Source organism: Salmo trutta, chromosome 13, assembly GCF_901001165.1.
Source record: "Salmo trutta chromosome 13, fSalTru1.1, whole genome shotgun sequence".
NCBI lineage: Eukaryota > Metazoa > Chordata > Actinopteri > Salmoniformes > Salmonidae > Salmo > Salmo trutta.
In genome coordinates, this window is record NC_042969.1 from 70420274 (window position 1) to 70445033 (window position 24760).

At 41.9% G+C, this 24760-nt stretch overlaps 1 protein-coding gene and 1 pseudogene across 4 annotated transcripts in view; both read right to left on the reverse strand.

Moving 5' to 3' along the window:
- Positions 1-12432, reverse strand: part of LOC115206449 (CMP-N-acetylneuraminate-beta-galactosamide-alpha-2,3-sialyltransferase 4) — a 60131-nt gene extending 47699 nt beyond the window's left edge. Inside the window, exon 1 of one of the 4 annotated variants that reach the window (XM_029773473.1) lies at positions 12159-12270. The gene's annotated coding sequence lies outside the window, so the exon portion shown is untranslated. Of the gene's footprint in view, positions 1-12028; positions 12130-12158 lie in introns of those variants that run through there. The other 3 variants (XM_029773475.1, XM_029773474.1, XM_029773476.1) reach the window with 3 other exon arrangements.
- On the reverse strand, positions 682-24760 carry LOC115206835 (toll/interleukin-1 receptor domain-containing adapter protein pseudogene; annotated as a pseudogene).

Sequence of the window (24760 nt, forward strand, 5' to 3'; positions counted from 1 at the left end):
CATTAGGAGCTATGCTGTAGCTGTCCACAATCACATAACTCCCTCTCCTTTCTCCTCCATAGGCGAACTCACATGTGAACAGAGACACACAGAATAACTGACACTCAAACAGACAAAGTCAGGGACACATGACTGTTCCATTCATCAATTTGAATTATCAACCAACAAGAAAGTTATGAAGATATAGACTGATTGACCTAGTCTGGGTACCAGTATCTGTAACATGCCACACATTGTGTCTGTGGCAATGAGATAGAGTAAGCCTACAACGAGTGGAATGTTATAGCTGAAAAGAGACGCAATCAGGCTATATTTGACCAATGTTTTTCAAGTTTCACACTATTTTACCTTAGGGTACGTCATCTTTATTAGCAGGGTAGCCTACTAAACTGTAATTATGAAATAAGCATATGACTGGAGAAGAAATTATCAAAAAGCTTTGAATAGTCTCGTTCTGGCTAATTCCACCGTTTTAACCACTATCATTTTAAACAATTACATGACAACAAAATGAGTGATAATGAGAATATTGGACATGAGTACTAGAGTAATCAATGAAAAAGATATGCATTGTATAGCCCTAACCAACAGTGCCATATGCTACCTGACAACTCTTGCCTCTATGAGCCCCAGTGCTCTTTTCCATGACGCAGTGTGTGAGAGGACTTCTTTGAGGGAGCTCTAACCAGCTCCACATGCCTGCTCTGAGCAGGAGGCACAGGTCCTTAGAGGCAGCACAATGACTGTCTGTGTGGCATGTGGGGAGCAGCCTGGGAGAAGAGAGGGCCAAGTGCTGGGTAGGATACAGTGGGGCTGGCAGAGGCCCAAGTCCTCAGGCCCCTTAGCATATGTAGAGGGGATCCGATCCAGGTCTGTCTGAGGCACCACACAGCTACCGCTGATTTTTTTACGACTTTACTGTAAGTGCTCTTCTACCTGTGGATGGGAGCTAGGCTGTTTGGCCAGGCTGAGGCAAACTCAAACACAGCAGAGATAAAGATGTCAATAGTCTCCCTAAGGAGTCATACAACCTGAAATTATAGACCAATACTATTGGATTTGAGATTACGTCTTTAACTGAGAAACTGCAACATTTTCAGATGAGTAAGTCTACTTAAGTTTCAATGTCACATCCACAAATACAGTGAAAACAATGCAGTAACCAATAACAATGTAATACTAAAAATAACAAAGTAGAACAAAAACACAAGATATAAAAATAAGAAAAACACAATAAAGTAAGTAAGCAAGCATACTATACACAGGGTCAGTCAGTTCCAGGTCCATATTAACTTCTCTAGGGTAGGGGGCAGTATTTTGACGTCCGGATGAAAAGCGTGCCCATAGTAAACTGCCTGCTACTCAGTCCCAGAAGCTAAGATATGCATATTATTAGATTTTATTAGATTTGGATAGAAAACACTCTGACGGTTCTAAAACTGTTTGAATGATGTCTCTGAGTATAACAGAACTCTTATGGCAGGCAGAAACCTGAGAAAAAATCCAACCAGGAAGTGTGGAAATCTGAGATTTGTAGTTTTTCAAGTGATTCCCTATCCAGTATACAGTGTCAATGGGGTCATTTTGCACTTCCTAAGGCTTCCACTAGTTGTCAACAGTCTTTAGAACGTTGTTTCATGCTTCTACTGTGAATGGGGAGAGAATAAGAGCATATGGAGTCAGATGACTGAGAAAATGACATGAGCTCAGTGGCGCGCAATCACGTCAGAGTTAGCTGTGTTCCTTTTAATTTCTGAAGACAAAGGAATTGTCCGGTTGGAATATTATGGAAGATTTATGATAAAAACAACCTAAAGATTGATTCTATATATCGTTTGACATGTTTCTACGAACTGTAATATAACTTTTTTGACTATTCGTCTGAACTAACTGCGCGAGCACAGTGGATTTGGATAACTCGACTGAACGCGTGATCAAAAAGGAGGTATTTGGATATAAACGATGGACTTTATCGAAACAAATGAACATTTATTGTGGAACTGGGATACCTGGGAGTGCATTCCGATGAAGATTATCAAAGGTAAGTGAATATTTATAATGCTATTTCTGAGTTTTGTTGACTCCACAAAATGGCGGGTTTGGTTTTGTGACTGAGCGCCGTACTCAGATTATTTCAACGTGTGCTTTCGCTGTAAAGCTTTTTTGAAATCTGACACAGCGGTTGCATTAAGGAGAAGTGTATCTATAATTCTTTGAATAAGAGTTCAATATTTTATCAACGTTTATGATGAGTATTTCTGTAAATTGATGTGCTCATTCACCGGAAGTTTTGGGAGGCAAAACATTTCTGAACATTACACGCCACTGTAAAATGGGGTTTTTGGATATAAATAAGAACTTTATCGAGCAAAACATACATGTATTGTGTAACATGAAGTCCTATGAGTGCCATCTGATGAAGATCATCAAAGGTTAGTGATTCATTTTAGCTGTATTTCTGGTTTTTGTGACACATCTCCTTGCTTGGAAAATGGCTATGTGGTTTTTCTTGTCTCGGCGCTGTCCTAACATAATCTAATGTTATGCTTTCGCCGTAAAGCCTTTTTGAAATCGGACAATGTGGTTGGATTAACGAGAAGTGTATCTTTAAAATGGGATATAATAGTTGTGTGTTTGAGAAATTTGAATTATGAGATTTTTGTTGTTTTGAATTTGGCGCCCTGCTATTTCACTGGCTGTTGAATAGTGTGTCCCGCATACCCCAATGTGCAGGGATACTGAATCGATAGGTAGATATGTATAGAGGTAGGTGACTAGGCATCAGGATATATGATAAACAGAGTAGCAGCAGCCTATATAATGATTGTATGAGAGTGGGTGTGTGTAGAGTCAGTATAAACAGTTTCTGCATATTATGTGTGTGTGAGCAAATTATGGCGTGAGTTTTTTATTTTTACTTTATTTAACCAGGCAAGTCAGTTAAGAACAAATTCTTATTTTCAATGACGACCTAGGAACAGTGGGTTAACTGCCTTGTTCAGGGGCAAAACGACAGATTTTTACCTTGTCAGCTCGGGGATTCAATCTTGCAACCTTTACGGTTACTAGTCCAACACTCTAACCACTAGGCTACCTACCGCACCAAGTGTTTGTATGTGTGTTGGAATATCAGTGTGAGTTAGGGCTGGGCGATATATATCGTGTGACGATAGAGCATAATATGAAACGATAGAAAAACATCTATCGTTTATTTCTTTGTGTCGCAGATCCCACTCTTTACGGCAATATTTTTTGTCAATTGGACGACGCTTTGCGTTCTTCCACACGGCAATTTGCAACATAAACAAACATGGAAGAGAGTGAACGTGACACAGAGCACGGAGCTCGTACCTAAAAGAGGGGTAACTTCGGTCGCATGGATGTGGTTTGAGTATAAAAAGTCTGACACGGACCAGAAAACCGTCCACTGCAAAATATGCCGCTAACCTCAAACACCACTAACCTCTTTTACCACCTACGCAAGAATCATGTGAAACAGTACGGAGAGTCTACAGATGAGACTCAAAAAAGTACAGTTGAGTGCTCAAAACAAACCTGACTCAGACGTTGCAAGAGGCTTTTGCCCGCGGCACACCATATGGCAAAGAATCACGAAGATGGAAGGACATAACTGCTGTCGTTACAACTTACATCTGCAAAGACATGGCCCCAATTTACACGGTCGAGAAAGGGTGGTTTCATGATTTACATTTTACATTTACGTCATTTAGCAGACGCTCTTATCCAGAGTGACTTACAAATTGGTGCATTCACCTTATGATATCCAGTTGGTGCTAACACTTGACCCAAGGTACCAAACGCAAATTGATATGTGACACGTATTAATGCCAAAATAACATGCAAAACAGGCAAGCACCCAAATATATATATATTTTAGGCCTATATTTATTTTGTTTGCAACTATAGTTGAAGTGTTTTGTATTTACTTTTTCAGATTTTATATTTTGTTACATGCTTAATAGAAAATTTGCACAGGTTCTATATAAAATAAATAATCAAATATGTGTCACGTCCTGACCAGTATAAGGGGTTATTTGTTATTGTAGTTTGGTCAGGACGTGGCAGGGGTGTGTTTATTTAGAGTGTTTCGGTTTTTGTTGGGTTATGTTTTTGTTAGTCTATTTCTATGTTAGTTCTAGTATGTCTATTTCTATGTGGTGTTTGTTGGGTTGACCTTCAATTGGAAGCAGCTGCTCCTAGTTGCTTCTAATTGAAGGTCCTATTTAAGAGGGGTGTTTTTTCTATGGGATTTTGTGGGTAGTTGTTCCTTGTATAGCTGTAAGCCTTACAGGACTGTTTATCGTCGTTGTTTTTGTATACGTGTGTTTTGGTTTTCCTTCTTTCTGCCTAATAAAAAGAAGATGAATATACACACTCCCGCTGCGTTTTGGTCAAATCAATACGACGCTCGTGACAATATGAGTAAGTACCTTTTTATTTGTTAAGTATAATTCAAAATGTAATAAGAAATAGGTCTTTACATGTGGTCATTTTATTCATTGAATTTACAGAAAATGTGCTATATCGTGATATGTATTGTTATATGAAATTATCTATATCGAGATATGTTTTGGCCATATCGCCCAGCCCTTGTGTGAGTAGGGGGTAGGGCCTGTGAGTGTGCATAGGGAAAGTGCAAAAATAAGAATAAAATACCAAGGTCAACTCTGATAGTCTGTGTAGCCTTTTTGTTAGCTATTTAGCGGTCTTATGGCTTGGGGATAGAAGCTGGTAACAACGCTTTACATTAAGGTATAGCCTACTTTATGAATGATTTAAAAAGGGTTTATGTAGTTGGGCTGTTTATTATTAGTTATTTTGTTTATAAACAATCTGTAATAAACCGTTATAACACATTAGTTGAAATTGTGTGATTAGCAAGCAGAAAAATTACAAAAGTCTAAGCATTACCATTAGGCCTCCTTATTGTAGTATCTTGCTAATACCAGCAAGAAGGCTACAGGCCTTGATCCTTCAGCCAATATGAAAATGTACTGAAGGAACATTACCATCTAATCCAAAAATTACTGGCCATCTGATTATCTCTCAATCCTGAATAAAACAAAGCCATGTGTGCATGTATTCAGCTCACACAACTCAATCCATAAAACAATGTAACATATGCAGCCATGCCAGGCAACTTTAGAAAATAGCCTAACAATAATATTATGACTGAGCTTTTATGGGGTGAAAAAAACGTTCAAGTATGCATTAGGTTAGGTAAGGTCTGAACAAGGTGCTTAATATCTGAAAAACACTTTAACTGAACAGCTCTTATAAGGAACACTACTTGGCGCGAGACACCAGACTTAGCCTAATCACTGCGTGCTACATCAGCACCCTGTATGTTACATTGAGATGACGACAAACGATGGGTCACGAACACAACCAACGGGCCTGATACAGGAGAGTGAAGAATGAGGGAATGCAGCAACACCAAGAACAGCCTTTCCTTTTAACATTAGGCCTAACATAATGGAGGACGCTTGGAGAGTGATGCCATCATGTTCCTGAGTTAGGCTAACAGATGACTCCCTGACTCCGAAGATAAAGTTTCAGCAGGATTGCATATTTTCTCTCCAGTTCCCTGGGCTCTGGTGTGGCATTTAGTCACTGTTTAAACTTAGCATCACATTAAAAAAGACAAACCCATGTAGTCTACTGTACAGAGCAAGCCTGCATCCCTAGGATAAGTATCAGTCTAGTCTGATACTGGTGATGAACAGTACAGTGCTTACTTTTCATGTGTTATTACAATATTATAACAAACCTTCATTTGTAAAGTACATTTAGTCTGCACAAACATGATGCATCGATGTTGTGACAAACCACATGGGTTAACCATTTCCCATATTTGTTTGTTGTAGTGATGCACCGATATGCTATTTGTCAGACACTGAAATCCAATATTTTCCTCACCCAAACAAATTATACTGATAAGTTAAATGGTTAACACACACACAGACGCAGCGGTCAAAGTCTCTGCATCTCAGTGCAAGAGGCGTCACTACAGTCCCTGCTTCAAATCGAGGCTCTATTACATCCGGACTTTATTAGGAGTCAAATAGGGCGGCGCACATTCGGCCCAGCGTTGTCCGGGCCATAATTGTAGATAAGAATTTGTTCTTAACTGACTTGCCTAGTTAAATAAAGGTTACACACACACACAAAAAGGGTGTTTTGTTGGCATTTACATATGTCCCCATAACCAGTAAAACATATTCAAAACATATTTCTTTCACTTACTTGCAGTGCTGTGTCACTGTTCATTTGTTCAGTCGTTTCATTCACAACCAGGATTTCAATGGAACGCCGTTTGGGACTTTGTGTGTCAAAACACTATCTGTCGTGTCAAATAAGCTTGTCTCATCTGTATTATTCGTAGCCGTCTATTTACCGCCACAAAACGAAGCTGGCACTAAGACCAGTCTCAACCAACTCTATAAGGCCATAAGTAAAGAAGAAAATGCTCACCCAGAAGCGGCGCTCCTAGTGGCCGGGGACTTTCATGCAGGCAAACTTAAATCAGTTTTACCTCATTTTTACCAGCATGTCACATGTGCAAACAGGGGGGGGGAAATCCTAGACCACCTTTACTCCACACACAGAGTTGCATACAAGGCTCTCCCCCACCCTCCGTTTGGTAAATCTGACCACAATTCTATCCTCCTGATTCCTGCTTACAAGAGAACTAAAGCAGGAAATACCAGTGAATCACTTAATACGGAAGTGGTCAGATGAGGCGGCTGTTACACTTCATCCCCACAGTGACTGTACGTACATATCCCAACCAGAGGCCATGGATTACAGGCAACATCCGCATCGAGCTAAAGGCTAGAGCTGCCGCTTCAAGGAGCGGGAGACTAATCCGGCCGCTTATAAGAATTCCCGCTATGCCCTCAGACGAACCATCAAAAAAGCAAAGCATCAATACAGGATTAAGATTGAATGCCCAAGAAAACGAAGGTAACCTGCCTAAATTATTACCGCCCTGTGGCACTTACGTTGGTAGCCATGAAGTGCTTTGAAAGGCTGGTCATTGCTCACATCAACAGCATCCTCCCGGACACCCTAGACCCACTCCAATTTGCATACCGCCCCAACAGATCCACAGATGACACAATCTCAATCGCACTCCACACTTTCTCACCTGGACAAAAGGAACACCTATGTGAGAATGCTGTTCATCAACTACAGCTCAGTGTTCAACACCATAATGCCCACGAAGCTCATCACTAAGCTAAGGACTCTGGGACTAAACACCTCCCTCTGCAAATGGATCCTGGACTTCCTGACGGGCGCCCCATGGGTTAACCATTTCCCATGCTGATCCTTAACTTCTTATGGGCAGGTGGGATGGTAGCTTCCCACCTGGCCAACATCCGGTGAAATTGCAGAGCGCGAAATTCAAATTACAGAAATATAAATATTTAACATTCATGAAAATACAAGTATTATACATCAAAATAAAGCTTTACTTCTTGTTAATCCAGCCCCTGTGTCAGATTTCAAAAAGGCTTTACAGCGAAAGCACACCATGCGATTATCTGAGGACAGCGCCCCGCATACAAAACCATGAAAAACATTTTTCAACCAGGCAGGTGCGACACGAAAGTCAGAAATAGTGATATAATAAATGCCTTACCTTTGAAGATCTTCTGTTGGCACTCAAAGGTCCCAGTTACATCACAAATGGTCATTTTTTTGGATAAAGTCCTTCTTTATATCCATGAAATCTCAGTTTAGCTGGCACGCTTCATTCAATAACACACCGGTTTCTCTCCTTCGAAATGCATACAAAATGAATCCCAAACGTTACCAATACACTTATCCAACAAGTCAAACAACATTTATAATCAAACCTCAGGTACCCTAATACTTAAATTAACGATAAAATTTAAGACGGAAAATAGTATGTTCATTACCGGAGATAAATAACAAAGAACGCGCTTTCATCCACGCGCATGGAAACACTACAGCCAAAATTGGAGCCACTTAGAAAAACTACAACTTCTTGCTCATTTTTCCAAAAACCAGCCTGAAACTCTAAAGACTTGACATCTAGTGGAAGCCCTAGGAACTGCAATCTGGGAGGATTTCGCCTCATAATAAACATGAAAGCCATTGGAAACAGTGGTAGGCAGAAATTATAATTTTTTGGGGGGTTTGTCCTCGGTGTTTCGCCTGCCATATCAGTTCTGTTATACTCAGACATTATTTTAACAGTTTTAGAACCTTTAGAGTTTTCTAAGTCTACCAATTCTATGCATATCCTAGCTTCTGGGCCTGAGTAACAGGCAGTTTACTTTGGGCACGCTTTTCATCCGGACGTGAAAATACTGCACCCTACCCAAGAGGTTAACACTGGGGCCCCTCAGGGGTGTGTACTTAGTCCCTCCTGTATTCCCTGTTCACCCACGACTGCGTGGCCAAACACGACTCCAACACCATTATTAAGTTTGCTGATGACACAACAGTGGTAGGCCTGATCACTGACAACAATGAGACGGCCTACAGGGAAGAGGTCAGAGAACTGGCAGTGTGGTGCCAGGACAACAACCTCTCCCTCAATGTGAGCAAGACAAAGGCGGGAAAAAAGCTAGCTATCTAATGTATGCAAACAATGTTTTTCCCCGAAAATAAAGCAAAAACCACAATCTGTTTCAGTAGCTATAGTTAGCTAGCTAACTATATAGCTAGGTGTCATCTAAAATAACCCTAATTTATAAGACAGTTATTTAATTAATGCTGGTCGGACCCATCAAGGGGAGCTAGCCACAATAAGGATTAGCCACAATAGTGGACTTTGCAGTTAGCCTTCAAAATAAAAGTGTGGCATAATTCTACTATTTGTATTCATTTTCATTTGCATCACTGTCAATGACATATTTTTATTTAGAAGGAAAACTGCAAATTCCACTATTGTGCCTAATCCTTATTGTGGCTAGCTTCACAACACAAAACCCGGTCCGGTCGAGCGTCACAAGCCAGATGAATATAGCTGGCTGCTTATAACTTTAGCTTTGGACAACAGGGTTGAGAAGCTGGCTAGCTATTTATTTTCATGAACTGAAGTTCAATTTCAATAGGCGAACAACAAAGTGGCAACCTAGCTAATACTTAAAGATTCCTAAATCATTGCTAAGAATAATGAAAATGACTGCAGTTTCTACTGGTCATTGTTTTTAGGCAGGTTGCATTGGTGCTAGCTAGGTACCAAGCTAAAGCTAGCTACCCCAGAAGTTGCAGTCGAACAAATAATGCTTTATTACCAACGTGGTATTGTAAACACATAGTTCGTGGCCGGTGTTTGCAGACTTTTTTGTACAGCTTTGACAGTGCTACTGTATATTTTTTGACACGCAAAGACCCAAACGGCGTTCCATAGTATGTATGTCGTGAAACTAATAGCAGTGACGCTATTAATGTGTAACTCCGGTAGGGCAACAATTGAAAAATAGCGCACTTGGTAGTGTGTATGACCTGTCAGCGAAAGCCAACAACACCCACAACATTATTTTGGCTTTAATGGATTTCGCCTTTGAGTTGTCTCGCTGAAATTTTCTTACTCCTTCAAATGACTACTCGACTTGTTGACTGCTCGATCCACACAGCAGACATTGTGTGGGCTAGGTTAGGAATGCTGTGTTGCACATGTAGCGCAACATTTTACGTGGCGTCATTACATCATGTACCTACGTTATATATGTATGCACGGTGGCTTTGACATCGGTTTTTAACATCGGCGCGTTAAACTAGACATCGGGCCGATACCGATATTGACCGATATATCGTGCATCCCTAGTTTGTTGGTCCTAAAAGGTTTTGCATACCTATAAATAGTTCAAAACTTGGATATCTTATCATGGCTGTAGATTGAGGAAACTATAGATAATGAGACAGGCCTATGAGGTAACACATTAATCAATGTTTCTACTGTTGCCAAGAAACCACTGTGATTGCCAGTCTATTGAGACAATTGGCATCGCTACTTGTATTGTATTCCGTTCTTTGATAACACCGCACCTTTACGAGGCTACCAGCCATCCTACACCAAATTAGTAGTATGGTGAATAAAGCGGGCATGGATCAGTGGTGTGGCCAAAAATTCATTGGTGGGTGGGCTTGTATAAATTTGGGTAGCCCCCCCCAAAAAAATATACATGTATTTTTTTGTTTGTGAACGCAACTAACTTCCTGCAATTTTACAAATTTTGTCAAGTGGCAAAGAAATAAAATGTGCAGTTCATACTATTCTACACATTTTGCCATGTGGCTGAGAAATTTAGCTAATTTAAGGTCAAATATAGGTGTGTTGACTGTGATAAAGGCAGTGGATTATGAGCTGTCTTGTTTGCTAAATGAACAAATGAAATGGGCAGTGGTATATAGCCATCGAAGCACAGTGACATACTGCATGCCTCATTGTGGTCATATTCATAGCTTACTGGAGGTGTGACTTTTAGTTTGTTATTTTTGGTACCCATTCTGTGAGTGAATGTTAATCTGTTAGTCAAATCTGACTAACCCAGTTCACTGCTTGCTATGAATTCTATCTGACTGAATTTTTACCTAAACATGCAAACACTAATGTCCTGTTTGGAACACTGACAAGTAAAGAGCATACCATTTTTTGTTGATCAATTGGGCCTGGCTCCCCAGTGGGTGGGCCTGGCATGGATTAGTTTGAGTCAACTCTCCAATGCAACCTTTGCACATTGACTTGGGCCATATTTACACAGGCAGCCCCCAACTGAGCAAAATATCAGAATTTGTGTAATAAATGCAGCCGTAGTGTACTGTCCAGAGGACTGATGTGATGCGAGTTTGTTTAATCCAGCTGTGAGGATCAGAATGGCAGATAGCCAGACGGGCAAAGGGAAACTCATCCAATAAAGACATCCCACCGACGCTTAAGAAAACAACACAATACCCTCGGGTTGCTGGATGTCTCAATGTTCATCTGAGAAAACAAAATCTATTGAAGTTAACATTGGTCATCTCATCATACACCAACTATGCTACTTTAAAAAAAATGAGTCATACCTTTCAATACTAGGACCAGTGGGATGACCTACAAGAAACTGAACATGCCCTGTGTGTTGCTGTATAAGACTATAGGCCTATAAATTGATCCGTTTTTTTTTAAATAATGCTTAGGCCTAATCCAAGAATGCTGGGGACATTAATAGAAAAGAGAAGACTGTCAGCACCCTTTGAATTAAAGTTAGTAAAAATATAGTAATTATATAATTAAATGTATATAATTATTTATTTTTTTCCCCTATTATGTGGAGCTTCACCAGTTTGCTATCTTCTTTCAAAATCAAAACACAATGATTTAGCCGAATATAACACAATGGACATTGCATGCTGTCAACGTGCATGACAGTTTGCGGACAGTCATAACTGCCACTGCCAACATCATTGCTCTCCATTTCAGGTGCCAGATTTCATTTCAACAGGGGGGAACTCAGGACATGTCCCTGCTGACAGACAGACAGACAGACAGACAGCACGTGGGGAATCAACACAGAATAGACACTCAAGAATCTGTTAACACACTGTTTAGGGAGATTATGGGAAGATGAAAGGATAACATCTTCCACCTCACCTGACCGCATTTTCAATGTTCCACAACCATTCAACTTACACAACCATTCTGCAAACTTTCCTAGAACAATTATGAATCCATCAAACAGCCTTGTTGCACTTGTTTTTCACTTTTAATTTTGTAAAGTATTTCCAACAAAATAGTTTTTTTCATAATTTATTAAAAAAGATGACCAAGTTGAGCGTGCCTGTTTCTGCCTCAATTGATGTGATGTAACTTGCCAACCAACAGCATCAAATTGACATATGTATTATTAGCTACAAAGTATCAATCCTATGCTAAACAAATCCATTCGCAAACAGATGTCAAAGTAATTGAATGTTTTCAGAAAAGTATACAATGAGAACTTTTAAAGAAATGATACATTTTAAAATAAACATGTATTTTAGTTACCTCTATGCGATTGCTGGGCATGGAACCGCTATTTTCTGAATGATTAAAATTAGCCAGCTAGCTCACAGTATTTGGCAGCTGTGGTTGCGAGGGAAAAAAAGCTTGAAAAAGCTCATGTAAATTCACTTACCAGCAATGTAGTTAACACATTTGGCAATCCGAAGCACAAGCAGAACATCATAGGCAAATAAACTAACGTTAAACGCTGTCTTTGAGATGCAAGAAATAGGCGTTTCTATGCACCGAGTGGGAGGCGCCGTGGTATCCCTTTCATTGATTTGGCCTACACGACTTGAAAACATATGGCCACATACCACATTTGAGAAGTAAATACATTTTTCATAGATTATTGCCAACCAATTATTAATTTGCTAACTGGCTGCTAACTCCGCAGGCAGATTGCACGGTCCATTGGAACGTAGTCAGAACAACGCGTACCCTTTTTCAAAATATGTATTTTGGACGCATGCGCAGCTTATGCAGTTCTTGAGCTATTGACCATCAGAAAAGGATCCATCGATTGATTGAATGCTAATATTCATTGATATTTGTATTTAAATAAGTTCTGAAGTTAAGTAAAACTAAATGTGCTTTTTTTCTGTGAACTACAAACACATTCTCAAGTCATCATATTTTGTAATAGCCTATTTATTAATATTTAATCAACAACAACAAAATATATTTTAAGTGTGAAGAGAATTGCAGTTGCCAATACTATTACTGGCAACACCCACAGTTGCCAGTAAGATTTGTTTTGACTGGACATTGAACTTTGTATTGCTGACAGACTACAAACGTTGAAAGCCAATAATAAAATGGTGAGCAAATGTTTTTTTATTCTTTGCCAAGGGCAGTTCCAGGGCACAGTAAAAAAAACAGACAGGACTTCCGGTCTCCGTTCGGATGTAACTGCGTGGGAGAAGTCCATTTGAAGTGCCAGTAATCTACATCTTGCAGTCTCATCTGTATGTGTCTTTGGGTGCTTGGCTGTGAATCATCCCTTGAAAAGGGGAAAACGTCATTCAGGACAGTTCTTTACTTGGGTAGACCAGATTCCTGGGGCTGAAAGTATTAAGTGTCTCAGAGTAAGAGTGCTGATTTAGGATCAGTTTAGCCTTTTAGACCACAATGAACAAGATTGAATGGACCGGGGTGACCTAATCCTAGAACAGCACTCCTAGTCTGAGACGCTTGATACAAACAGCCCCATGCCCCAGGTTTCAAAGTATCAGAAAGTAGTGGATCATCCTATCACTCATCCATCACCCACACAACTAAAGTCTCCTCCATCAGAGGTCAACTGTTTGCTTTGGCTGTGTGGTGGGAGAGAGCCTGAGTCCAGCACAGTCACTGCAGTTTGAAAAGTTGCTGCTCCACCCCGTATGACCACCATTTAAACCACAGCTCTGAGTGCTTTTCCATGCTGTTGGTGGTCCCGAACAAACCAGCTAGCCATCGTCTGGCCCTAGCTGCTGTGGTTTCTCTGCTTGGTGTGGCATGCTTTAAGTTGTTGACACACATTTTGCCTCTTATTTGAGGGGTTTTCCTGCACTTTTTCATGTCCAACTCTTCTCCCATCCTTGATCAGGTTTTACTGCTGCACCCTAAATCAAACCAAACACCTCTCTTGGAAGAACCATCCAAATGTAATCTCATTGTATTTCATCTCAGAATATTGTTTTCCATTTTAAATCGAACAAATGTTCATACTACAGCCAATAAGCATTCCTTACTAAGACAATAGTAATTAGGTCATATCTACTGTGTGCAACCCCTCACTGTGGTTTACAAAGGAATTGCTATTGCACATTTCCCTAGTATTGACTTAGACCTTATCATATAGATAAGATTAAATTAGCAGGGAAATGGTGGCTTCTGTAGAAGGTGGCTATTCATATCTCCCTCTCATTGGCAATACTTGATCCTGGAAATGTTATGAGGCAACAAAAGCTTCTTAGAGCAGCTGTGCCTTTCAGAGATTAGTCTCGATTTTCATTCGTGACACAAAGTTGTCTTGGCCCCAGAAAAAACAAAAGGGACCTTTGGTGGAGGGCCTTTTACAGAGAGCTTAATTTCAAATGCCTGTTAATCTGCTTTAATCCGTAGCAGAGACTACATCATTAAAATACATTTTGTAGGGGAAACGTATTTGTATAACTTTGTATCCTGTCCACATTGATTAATGAATTAACAAGATTTGTGCCCCCTGCATTTCACACATACAGTATAACAGGTGCAATGGAAGTAATAAATAGATAATACATATATTCTGTTCTCTCTGCTACCGCTTGCCGTGCGGTAGCAGAGAGAACAGTCAATGACTAGGGTGGCTAGAGTCTTTGACAATTTTTAGGGTCTTCCTCTGACACCACTTGGTATAGAGGTCCTGGATGGCAGGGAGCTTGGTCCCAGTGATGTACTGGGCCATTCGCACTACCCTCTGTAGTGCCTTGCGGTCAGAGGCCAAGCAGTTTCCATACCAGGCAGTGATGCAACCAGTCTGGATGCTCTCGATGGTGCAGCTGTACAACCTTTTGAGGATCTGAGGACCAATGCCAAATCTTTTCAGTCTACTGAGGGGGAATAGGTTTTGTCGCGCCCTCTTCACGACTGTCTTGGTGTGCTTGGACCATGTTAGTTTGTTGGTGATGTGGACACCAAGGAACTTGAAGCTCTCAACCTGCTCCACTGCAGCCTCGTCGATGAGAATGGGGCGTGCTCAGTCCTCTTTTTCCTGTAGTCCACAATCATCTCATTTGTCTTATTTAAAAGTCATTTGAAATATCCACCTCCAACATAAGTTTAGCTAAAGCCACTTAAAGTAAAAAATGAATCTGCCTCAGAACCCTAATTACAACACTGCAGGGAAGTCAACGGAAAACCTGGCAAATAATTTTCTCTGGCCAAGGAAAATGATGGTACTTGGGAATAGAAATTAATATGTAATGCTATAATACAAATTGATCAAGTATGATGCTTCATGTTATGTGTTGTGGTGTAGTTGGTATTGTGACATTTCAGTCTGCTGATTCTTCTTCTTCTGCAAAAACTATCTCTTATAAACATTCCTTAATTGTATAACATTCTTCAGTGATGAAATGTGGCAGACGTATACCACCTAGTGGTAGATACTAAGAACAAGTGTTATTTCCTTTCCAGCTCAGGTTGGCATTTAGGTTTTTTTATTTAACAAGGCAAGTCAGTTGAGAACAAATTCTTATTTACAATGACGGCATTAAAGGGTAACTGCAACCATTTTAACATGTAGCCTTATTTTCACTCTTTCTGTCATTGTAGTTGATTGCCCCCACACCCCCCCCCAAACTTTTTTTAATATATATTTTGTTAGAGAGGAAATGTGTTATCACATTTCCTGAGATCACTTGCCATTGACTACAAAGCATTATGACAATGTGTCTAAAGCATGTTATAAAACACTCCAAACCTACTTATAGTACATCACAATCTCATTCTGGATGTCTCTGCACTCAATTTAGGATTTTTCCCCCACTGTTCCATAAATCCATGTTTGAATAGGCCTCTATATTATGGACAAGGTATGTGTAAGAACCATTATGAAAACAGTTTATTTTTATTTTACATTCACTACAAAAATGAATGTATAAATACTGTCATGTGCATGTTTTGTTAATCATCTATAAAATGATTTTTGGGGGGGATTCACAGACGTCACCCTCCCTACACCTCTGAATATAACAGGAAACCTGTTCGATCACCATGCACTGCAAAATCATTCCGGCTATGGATACAGAGAACATCAACACACCAGATGGTATGCCCATTGGACTTGGGGCCTCTGCTGGGAGTTTACCTCATATTTAGATTTTTTTTATTCTGCTTTGACACTAAAATCATAATAAACACTGAACTAAAATATTGTTATGCATATTATTATTATTATTATTATTATTAATCATAATAACAATAGAGGGGGTAGGTCAAAAATTCACCCCAAAAGGTTATTCAAAAGGTTCTTCGAGGATTTATTAAAACAGGTTCTTTGAACACTTTTGAAGGGTTCTTTGAGTAATTTATAGGGGTTCCCCCAGTTTCAATTTGAAGAACCCCTAAAGGATACTCCAGGAACCGTTTCTTTGTGTACAGACTTATACACAGCCCACAGACTGCAATACCCTGCTACATGCGGATAGTACGCATCCCCTTCCTCTCAAGAATGGTCTACCATATAGCCAGTTATGCAGGGTTAAACAAATCTGTGGCAACCAGTCAGATTTTGACAGCAATGCTAAGAGAATGGCAGATATATTCAAAATGAGATGCTACAAGGACAAAACTCTTGATGCTGCAATGATGAAAATATCTCAAACCAAGAGGAATTGCTAAAAAACGAAACAAAAGAAGAAAAACTAAGTAAACCAAATGTTCATAAAAATGAAAGGGGGATACCTAGTCAGTTGTACAACTGAATGCCTTCAATTGAAATGCATCTTTTAACCCAACCCTTCTGAAAGCAATCCTGAAAAAGCACTGGCATATTCTGCAATCAGACAAAAAAAATAGCACACCTCGTCTATAAGCGTGGTCGCAATATTGGGGATAGCTTAGTGAGATCTGACCTGCCCCCTGAGCCCAGTCAGACACACTTGACACCCATTCCAAATGGGGAACTACAAATGTGGCTTATGCGCACATTGCAATAGCACTACAAAAACATCCTTCAGACACCCACATACAGGTTGAAAAATCCCTGTTAGGGTTATCATCTCATGCAAGACAAAGGGACTAATCTATCTCATCCCCTGTTCATGTGGGAAAACCTACGTAGGACAAATAAAAAGATAATTAAAACAATGCCTAGCTGAACACCACAGCTCAATCAGGTGTAAGAACACTGACTATCCAGTAGCAGCTCACTTTGTTGACGCTAACCATCCCATCTCCTCCCTCAAATACACAGGTATTGAGCATGTTGCTCTACCAAGGAGAGGAGGAAACATGGAGATCCTACTACTACAGAGGGAGGCCTACTGGATATCCTGTCTAAACATTAACCCCTAGTGGTCTGAATATTGACTTTGATCTCAGGCCCTTCTGATGAACAATTACATTTTCTGTGAACAAGTTTTATAAATGAAAATATTATTTCTACAGCTTATCAGCGTACACCCAACATGTTCCCCTGTTGATGATGCTTATTATGCATTATGGCTTAACCAAAATATTACATCTAACCAACATTTTATGAAATTGGAAACAATTAAATATCTATGTGAAATTAAACAACTATAAGTATGTTGATGATAATCTTATGCTAATGATAACAATAGCCTAATATATTCAATATCCTGTAAACTTGTCTTTCAACAGTTTTGCACAATTCATTCTAATCAACCTAATATTTATGAGACACCCCTCAAGCATTCATTACATTACCCTGAAGAAGGCACAAAGATGCTGAAACATTGGTGTTTTACCCAATAAATTACTGGGATTTTAAACATATGGAGTGTGTGACTCTGTTTTGTAGTGGGACAGTAACATTAGTACTCTCTAAAAATATACTTTAATGAAAATGCTTGTATATAGTTTTTCATTTTATATTTAGCTTATATAATGTAAAAGTATACATTAAGGTGTCTGTAATAGAATAAACATGTCAAACACGAACTAACAAATACATTTCTATAGCTTTCAAAATCTTTTTTACACTTGAGAAGAAGTGCCAAGACGGCTACCTAGTGGCTTCAATACAGAGCCCCGCCAGTCATCCAGGGTTTATACACATTGGTTATGACATACAGTGGCTTGCGAAAGTATTCACCCCCCTTGGCATTTTTCCTATTTTGTTGCCTTACAACCTGGAATAAAAATGTATTTTTTGGGGGTTTGTATCATTTGATTTACACAACATGCCTACCACTTTGAAGATGCAACATATTTTTTATTGTGAAACAAACAAGAATTAAGACAAAAAACAGAACTTGAGCGTGCATAATTATCCCCCCCCCCACAAAAAAAGTCAATACTTTGTAAAGCCACCTTTTGCAGAAATTACAGCTGCAAGTCTCATGGGGTATTGTCTCTATAAGCTTGGCACATCTAGCCACTGGGATTTTTGCCCATTCTTCAAGGCAAAACTGCTCCAGCTCCTTCAAGTTGGATGGGTTCCGGTGGTGTACAGCAGTCTGTCATACCACATTCTCAATTGGATTGAGGTCTGGGCTTTGACTAGACCATTCCAAGACATTTAAATGTTTCCCCTTAAACCACTCGAGTGTTGCTTTAGCAGTGTGCTTAGGGTCATTATCCCGCTGGAAGGTGAACCTCTGTCCCAGTCTCAAATCTCTTGAAGACTGAAACAGGTTTCCCTCAAGAATTTACCTGTATTTAGCGCCATCATCATTCCTTCAATTCCGACCAGTTTCCTAGTCCCTGTCGATGCAAAAACATACCCACAGCATGATGCTGCCACCACCATGCTTCACTGTGGGGATGGTGTTCTCTGGATGATGCGAGGTGTTGGGTTTGTGCCAGACATAGCGTTTTCCTCGATGGCCAGAAAGCTCCATTTTAGTCTCATCTAACCAGAGTACCTTCTTCCATATGTTTGGGGAGTCTCCCACATGCCTTTTGGCAAACGCCAAACATGTTTGCTTATTTTTTACTTTAAGCAATGGCTTTTTTCTGACCACTCTTTCATAAAGCCCAGCTCTGTGGAGTGTACGGCTTAAAGTGGTCCTATGGACAGATACTACAATCTCCGCTGTGGAGCTTTGCAGCTCCTTCAGGGTTCTTTGATCTCTTTGTTGCCTCTCTGATTAATACCCTCCTTGCCTGGTCTGTGAGTTTTGGTTGGCGGCCCTCTTTGGCAGGTTTGTTGTGGTACCATATTCTTTACATTTTTTAATAATGGATTTAATGGTGCTCTGTGATATTCAAAGTTTCAGATATGTTTTTATAATCCAACCCTGATCTGTACTTCTCCACAACTTTGTCGCTGACCTGTTTGGGGCGCTCATTGGTCTTCATAGTGCCCCTTGCTTAGTGGTGTTACAGACTCTGGGGCCTTTCAGAACAGCTGTATATATACTGAGATCATGTGACAGATCATGTGACACTTAGATTGCACACAGGTGGACTTTATTTAACTAATTATATGACTTCTGAAGGTAATTGGTTGCACCAGATCTTATTTAGGGGCTTCATAGCAAACAGGGTGAATACATATGCATGCACCACTATCGGTTTTTATTTTTTTGAAACAAGTTATTTTTTTCACTTCACCAAATTGGACTATTTTGTGTATGTCCATTACATGGAATCCCCAAAAAAATCAATATAAATTACATGTTGTAATGCAACAAAATAGGAAATGCCAAGGGGGTTGAATATTTTTGCAACATTTACATTTAAGTCATTTAGCAGACGCTCTTATCCAGAGCGACTTACAAATTGGTGCATTCACCTTATGATATCCAGTGGAACAACCACTTTACAATAGTGCATCTAAATCTTTTAAGGGGGGGGGGGGTGGTTAGAAGGATTACTTTATCCTATCCTAGGTATTCCTTAAAGAGGTGGGGTTTCAAGTGTCTCCGGAAGGTGGTGATTGACTCCGCTGTCCTGGCGTCGTGAGGGAGCTTGTTCCACCATTGGGGTGCCAGAGCAGCGAACAGTTTTGACTGGGACTCCTCAGAGGTAGGGAGGCGAGCAGGCCAGAGGTGGATGAACGCAGTACCCTTGTTTGGGTGTAGGGCCTGATCAGAGCCTGAAGGTACGGAGGTGCCGTTCCCCTCACAGCTCCATGGGCAAGCACCATGGTCTTGTAATGGATGCGAGCTTCAACTGGAAGCCAGTGGAGAGAGCGGAGGAGCGGGGTGACGTGAGAGAACTTGGGAAGGTTGAACACCAGACGGGCTGCGGCGTTCTGGATGAGTTGTAGGGGTTTGATGGCACAGGCAGGGAGCCCAGCCAACAGCGAGTTGCAGTAATCCAGACGGGAGATGACAAGTGCCTGGATTCGGACCTTCACCGCTTCCTGTGTGAGGCAGGGTTGTACCCTGCGAATGTTGTAGAGCATGAACCTACAGGATCGGGTCACCGCCTTGATGTTAGTGGAGAACAACAGGGTGTTGTCCAGGGTCACGCCAAGGTTCTTAGCACTCTGGGAGGAGGACACAATGGAGTTGTCAACCGTGATGGCGAGATCATGGAACGGGCAGTCCTTCCCCGGGAGGAAGAACAGCTCCATCTTGCCGAGGTTCAGCTTGAGGTGGTGATCCGTCATCCACACTGATATGTCTGCCAGACATGCAGAGATGCGATTCGCCACCTGGTTATCAGAAGGGGGAAAGGAGAAGATTCATTGTGTGTCGTCTGCATAGCAATGATAGGAGAGACCGTGTGAGGATATGACAGAGCCAAGTGACTTGGTGTATAGCGAGAATAGGAGAGGGCCTAGAACAGAGCCCTGGGGGACACCAGTGGTTAGAGCACGTGGTGCGGAGACAGATTCTCACCACGCCACCTGGTAGGAGCGACCTGTCAGGTAGGACGCAATCCAAGCGTGGGCCGTGCCGGAGATGCCCAACTCGGAGAGGGTGGAGAGGAGGATCTGATGGTTCACAGTATCAAAGGCAGCCGATAGGTCTAGAAGGATGAGAGGAGAGAGAGTTAGCTTTAGCAGTGCGGAGAGCCTCCGTGACACAGAGAAGAGCAGTCTCAGTTGAATGACCAGTCTTGAAACCTGACTGATTTGGATCAAGAAGGTCATTCTGAGAGAGATAGCAGGAGAGCTGGCCAAGGAAGGCACGTTCAAGAGTTTTGGAGAGAAAAGAAAGAAGGGATACTGGTCTGTAGTTGTTGACATCGGAGGGATCGAGTGTAGGTTTTTTCAGAAGGGGTGCAACTCTCGCTCTCTTGAAGACGGAAGGGACGTAGCCAGCGGTCAAGGATGAGTTGATGAGCGAGGTGAGGTAAGGGAGAAGGTCTCCGGAAATGGTCTGGAGAAGAGAGGAGGGGATAGGGTCAAGCGGGCAGGTTGTTGGGCGGCCGGCCGTCACAAGACGCGAGATTTCATCTGGAGAGAGCGGGGAGAAAAAGGTCAAAGCACAGGGTAGAGCAGTGTGAGCAGGACCAGCGGTGTCGTTTGACTTAGCAAACGAGGATCGGATGTCGTCGACCTTCTTTTCAAAATGGTTGATGAAGTCATCCGCAGAGAGGGAGGGGGGGAGGGGGAGGAGGATTCAGGAGGGAGGAGAAGGTGGCAAAGAGCTTCCTAGGGTTAGAGGCAGATGCTTGGAATTTAGAGTGGTAGAAAGTGGCTTTAGCAGCAGAGACAGAAGAGGAAAATGTAGAGAGGAGGGAGTGAAAGGATGCCAGGTCCGCAGGGAGGCTAGTTTTCCTCCATTTCCGCTCGGCTGCCCGGAGCCCTGTTCTGTGAGCTCGCAATGAGTCGTCGAGCCACGGAGCAGGAGGGGAGGACCGAGCCGGCCTGGAGAATAGGGGACATAGAGAGTCAAAGGATGCAGAAAGGGAGGAGAGGAGGGTTGAGGAGGCAGAATCAGGAGATGGGTTTGAGCAGAGGGAAGAGATGATAGGATGGAAGAGGAGAGAGCAGCGGGGGAGAGAGAGCGAAGGTTGGGACGGTGCAATACCATCCGAGTAGGGGCAGAGTGAGAAGTGTTGGATGAGAGCGAGAGGGAAAAGGATACAAGGTAGTGGTCGGAGACTTGGAGGGGAGTTGCAATGAGATTAGTGGAAGAACAGCATCTAGTAAAGATGAGGTCAAGCGTATTGCCTGCCTTGTGAGTAGGGGGGAAGGTGAGAGGGTGAGGTCAAAAGAGGAGAGGAGTGGAAAGGAGGCAGAGAGGAATGAGTCAAAGGTAGACGTGGGGAGGTTAAAGTCACCCAGAACTGTGAGAGGTGAGCCATCCTCAGGAAAGGAACTTATCAAGGCGTCAAGCTCATTGATGAACTCTCCAAGGGAACCTGGAGGGCGATAAATGATAAGGATGTTAAGCTTGAAAGGGCTGGTAACTGTGACAGCATGGAATTCCAAGGAGGCGATAGACAGATGGGTCAGGGGAGAAAGAGAGAATGTCCACTTGGGAGAGATGAGGATCCCAGTGCCACCACCCCGCTGACCAGAAGCTCTCGGGGTGTGCGAGAACACGTGGGCAGACGAGGAGAGAGCAGTAGGAGTAGCAGTGTTATCTGTGGTAATCCATGTTTCCGTCAGCGCCAAGAAGTCGAGGGACTGGAGGGTAGCATAGGCTGAGATGAACTCTGCCTTGTTGGCCGCAGACCGGCAGTTCCAGCGGCTGCCGGAGACCTGGAACTCCACGTGGGTCGTGCGCGCTGGGACCACCAGGTTAGAGTGGCAGCGGTCACGCGGTGTGAAGCGTTTGTATGGCCTGTGCAGAGGGGAGAGAACAGGGATAGACAGACACATAGTTGACAGGCTACAGAAGAGGCTACGCTAATGCAAAGGAGATTGGAATGACAAGTGGACTACCCGTCTCGAATGTTCAGAAAGTTAAGCTTACGTTGCAAAAATCTTATTGACTAAAATGATTAAAATGATACAGTACTGCTGGCTGGTGAAGTAGGCTAGCTAGCAGTGGCTGCGTTGTTGACTTTGTTTGAAAGTGTAGCTGGCTAGGTAACCTCGATAGTTTCAGTGCTACACCTTATCATGATACAAAGGCAACTATGTAGCTAGCTAACACTAGCTAACCTGGCTAGCTAACCTCGATAATTACTCTAAACTACACAATTATCTTAGATGCAAAGACAACTATGTAGCTAGCTAACACTACACTAATCAAATCATTCCGTTGTAATGTATTAGTTTCTACAGTGCTGCTAGTCGGTAGAAGTTGGCTAGCTAGCAGTGTTGACTAAGTAGGAGAACGGTGGCGCGACGCGGCGGACGAAAATTGCTGGCTAGCTAACCTCAATAATTACTCTAAACTACACAATTATCTTAGATACAAAGACAGCAAAGACAACTATGTAGCTAGCTAACACTACACTAATGAAATAGTTCCGTTGTAATGTATTAGTTTCTACAGTGCTGCTAGTCGGTTGAAGTTGGCTAGCTAGCTAGCAGTTGTTGACTAAGTAGGAGAACGGTGGCGCAGCGAGGCGGACGAAAATAGCTGGCTAGCTAACCTCGATAATTACTCTAAACTACACAATTATCTTTGATACAAAGACAGCTAAGTAGCTAGCTAAAAAATTGCTCAGATCAAACAAATCAAACCGTTGTAATGTAATGTAATGAGATGTAATATTACCTGCGGAGCGGAGTGCAGCACGACTATTCGCTCCAAACCCGGAAGTAACAGACACTGCAAGGCACTGTATCAGAGCAACATCAATGGTACCAAGGGATGTTCTGTTCTACTATCTTGCATCACTCTCCAATGTTGGTTTACATATTATTCCACTGAAAACCCAGTCCAAGTAGGTATCTGTTGCACATAACACTGACTTTTGAGCACAGTGTGAATTAGTGTACATTGAGATTGCACGTCTGCACACAATAACATGGATTAGATGTATTAAAATTTACATCTGTTGATAAGAAACCTGATACAAAAAATAAGTTACTTGTGGTAATGTCAGATCAGTCAACCATTGCAGTCCCACTGGGCAACAGACGTCAATTCAACATCTATTATAGGTTGGTTCAAAATAATTTCATTGAAATTATGTGGAAACGACATCGATTCAACCAGTGTGTACCCAGTGGTGTTTTTCATGAGGGGATATCCCTAAGTCAGTCAGCGACCCTGTTTATTGTAGCTATCTGAGATTTACAATAGTCCTGTGAATATGCAGCACCTGTCCTCTCAATCTCTTGAAGTGAAAGCAGAGGCTCAGAATGATCATAGTTTGACAGTTTTGTCCTTTGAGAACAGGATGCCCCTTCCAATCTGTTGCTAGTACTATTCATGTTGTAATCAACTATATCAGGATCTTTTTCAACCATGTCCTCCAAGTCTACAAAGGAAAGTACAAAGAGGTTATTCAGCCATAGATTTGAACATGTCTTTAGCTGTTGTTGACAGATTACTCTTTGTCAACAACCACACAGACTCACAATAGCTAAAGAATTGTAAAGGAAGTCTCCACCAGTCTTTTACTACTCACACTTCAGCACCGTCTTCTACACCTGTGTGTAGCCTCGCTCTGGGTTCTTGCTCAGGTCCTTGTAGTAGTAAAACTGTAGCTCCTTTGGGTACTGAGAGTAAGGCAGATTGAGGACCTGGGGAATGATCCAGTTGGACATGGCCCCTCAGACAGTGCCTGGTGCATCATGTACTGGCACCAGTCATCCAGCAGAAAGTTGGGGGTGATGAGAAGGGCCCAGCAATGGCTGCTCTGCACAGCCTGGCATAGCTCAGTGGGGATGGCACCCCCCACGATGGCATCCCGTTTCCGCAGGAAACAGTGCAGGCCACATGGCGGGTTCTCCAGGTAAGAGGCTAGACGGATGGCTTCTTCGACGTCAATAGGACTATGGCACACACACACGTCGTAGGTCTGGCTCCAACGAATCGTGGAGCTCAGAAAAAGTGGTGGTGGGATAGGAGTGGAGGTGGGAGCCAATGATAATACACCATCGACAGAAGGGGATGGGGTCCTTACCGGTACATGTGGAGACGAGCTGCTCTGTGGAGACTCTCCTTTAGGTTTCACCAAGAGTCGACGGAACCAACCTGCAACTTGATGATTAAACAT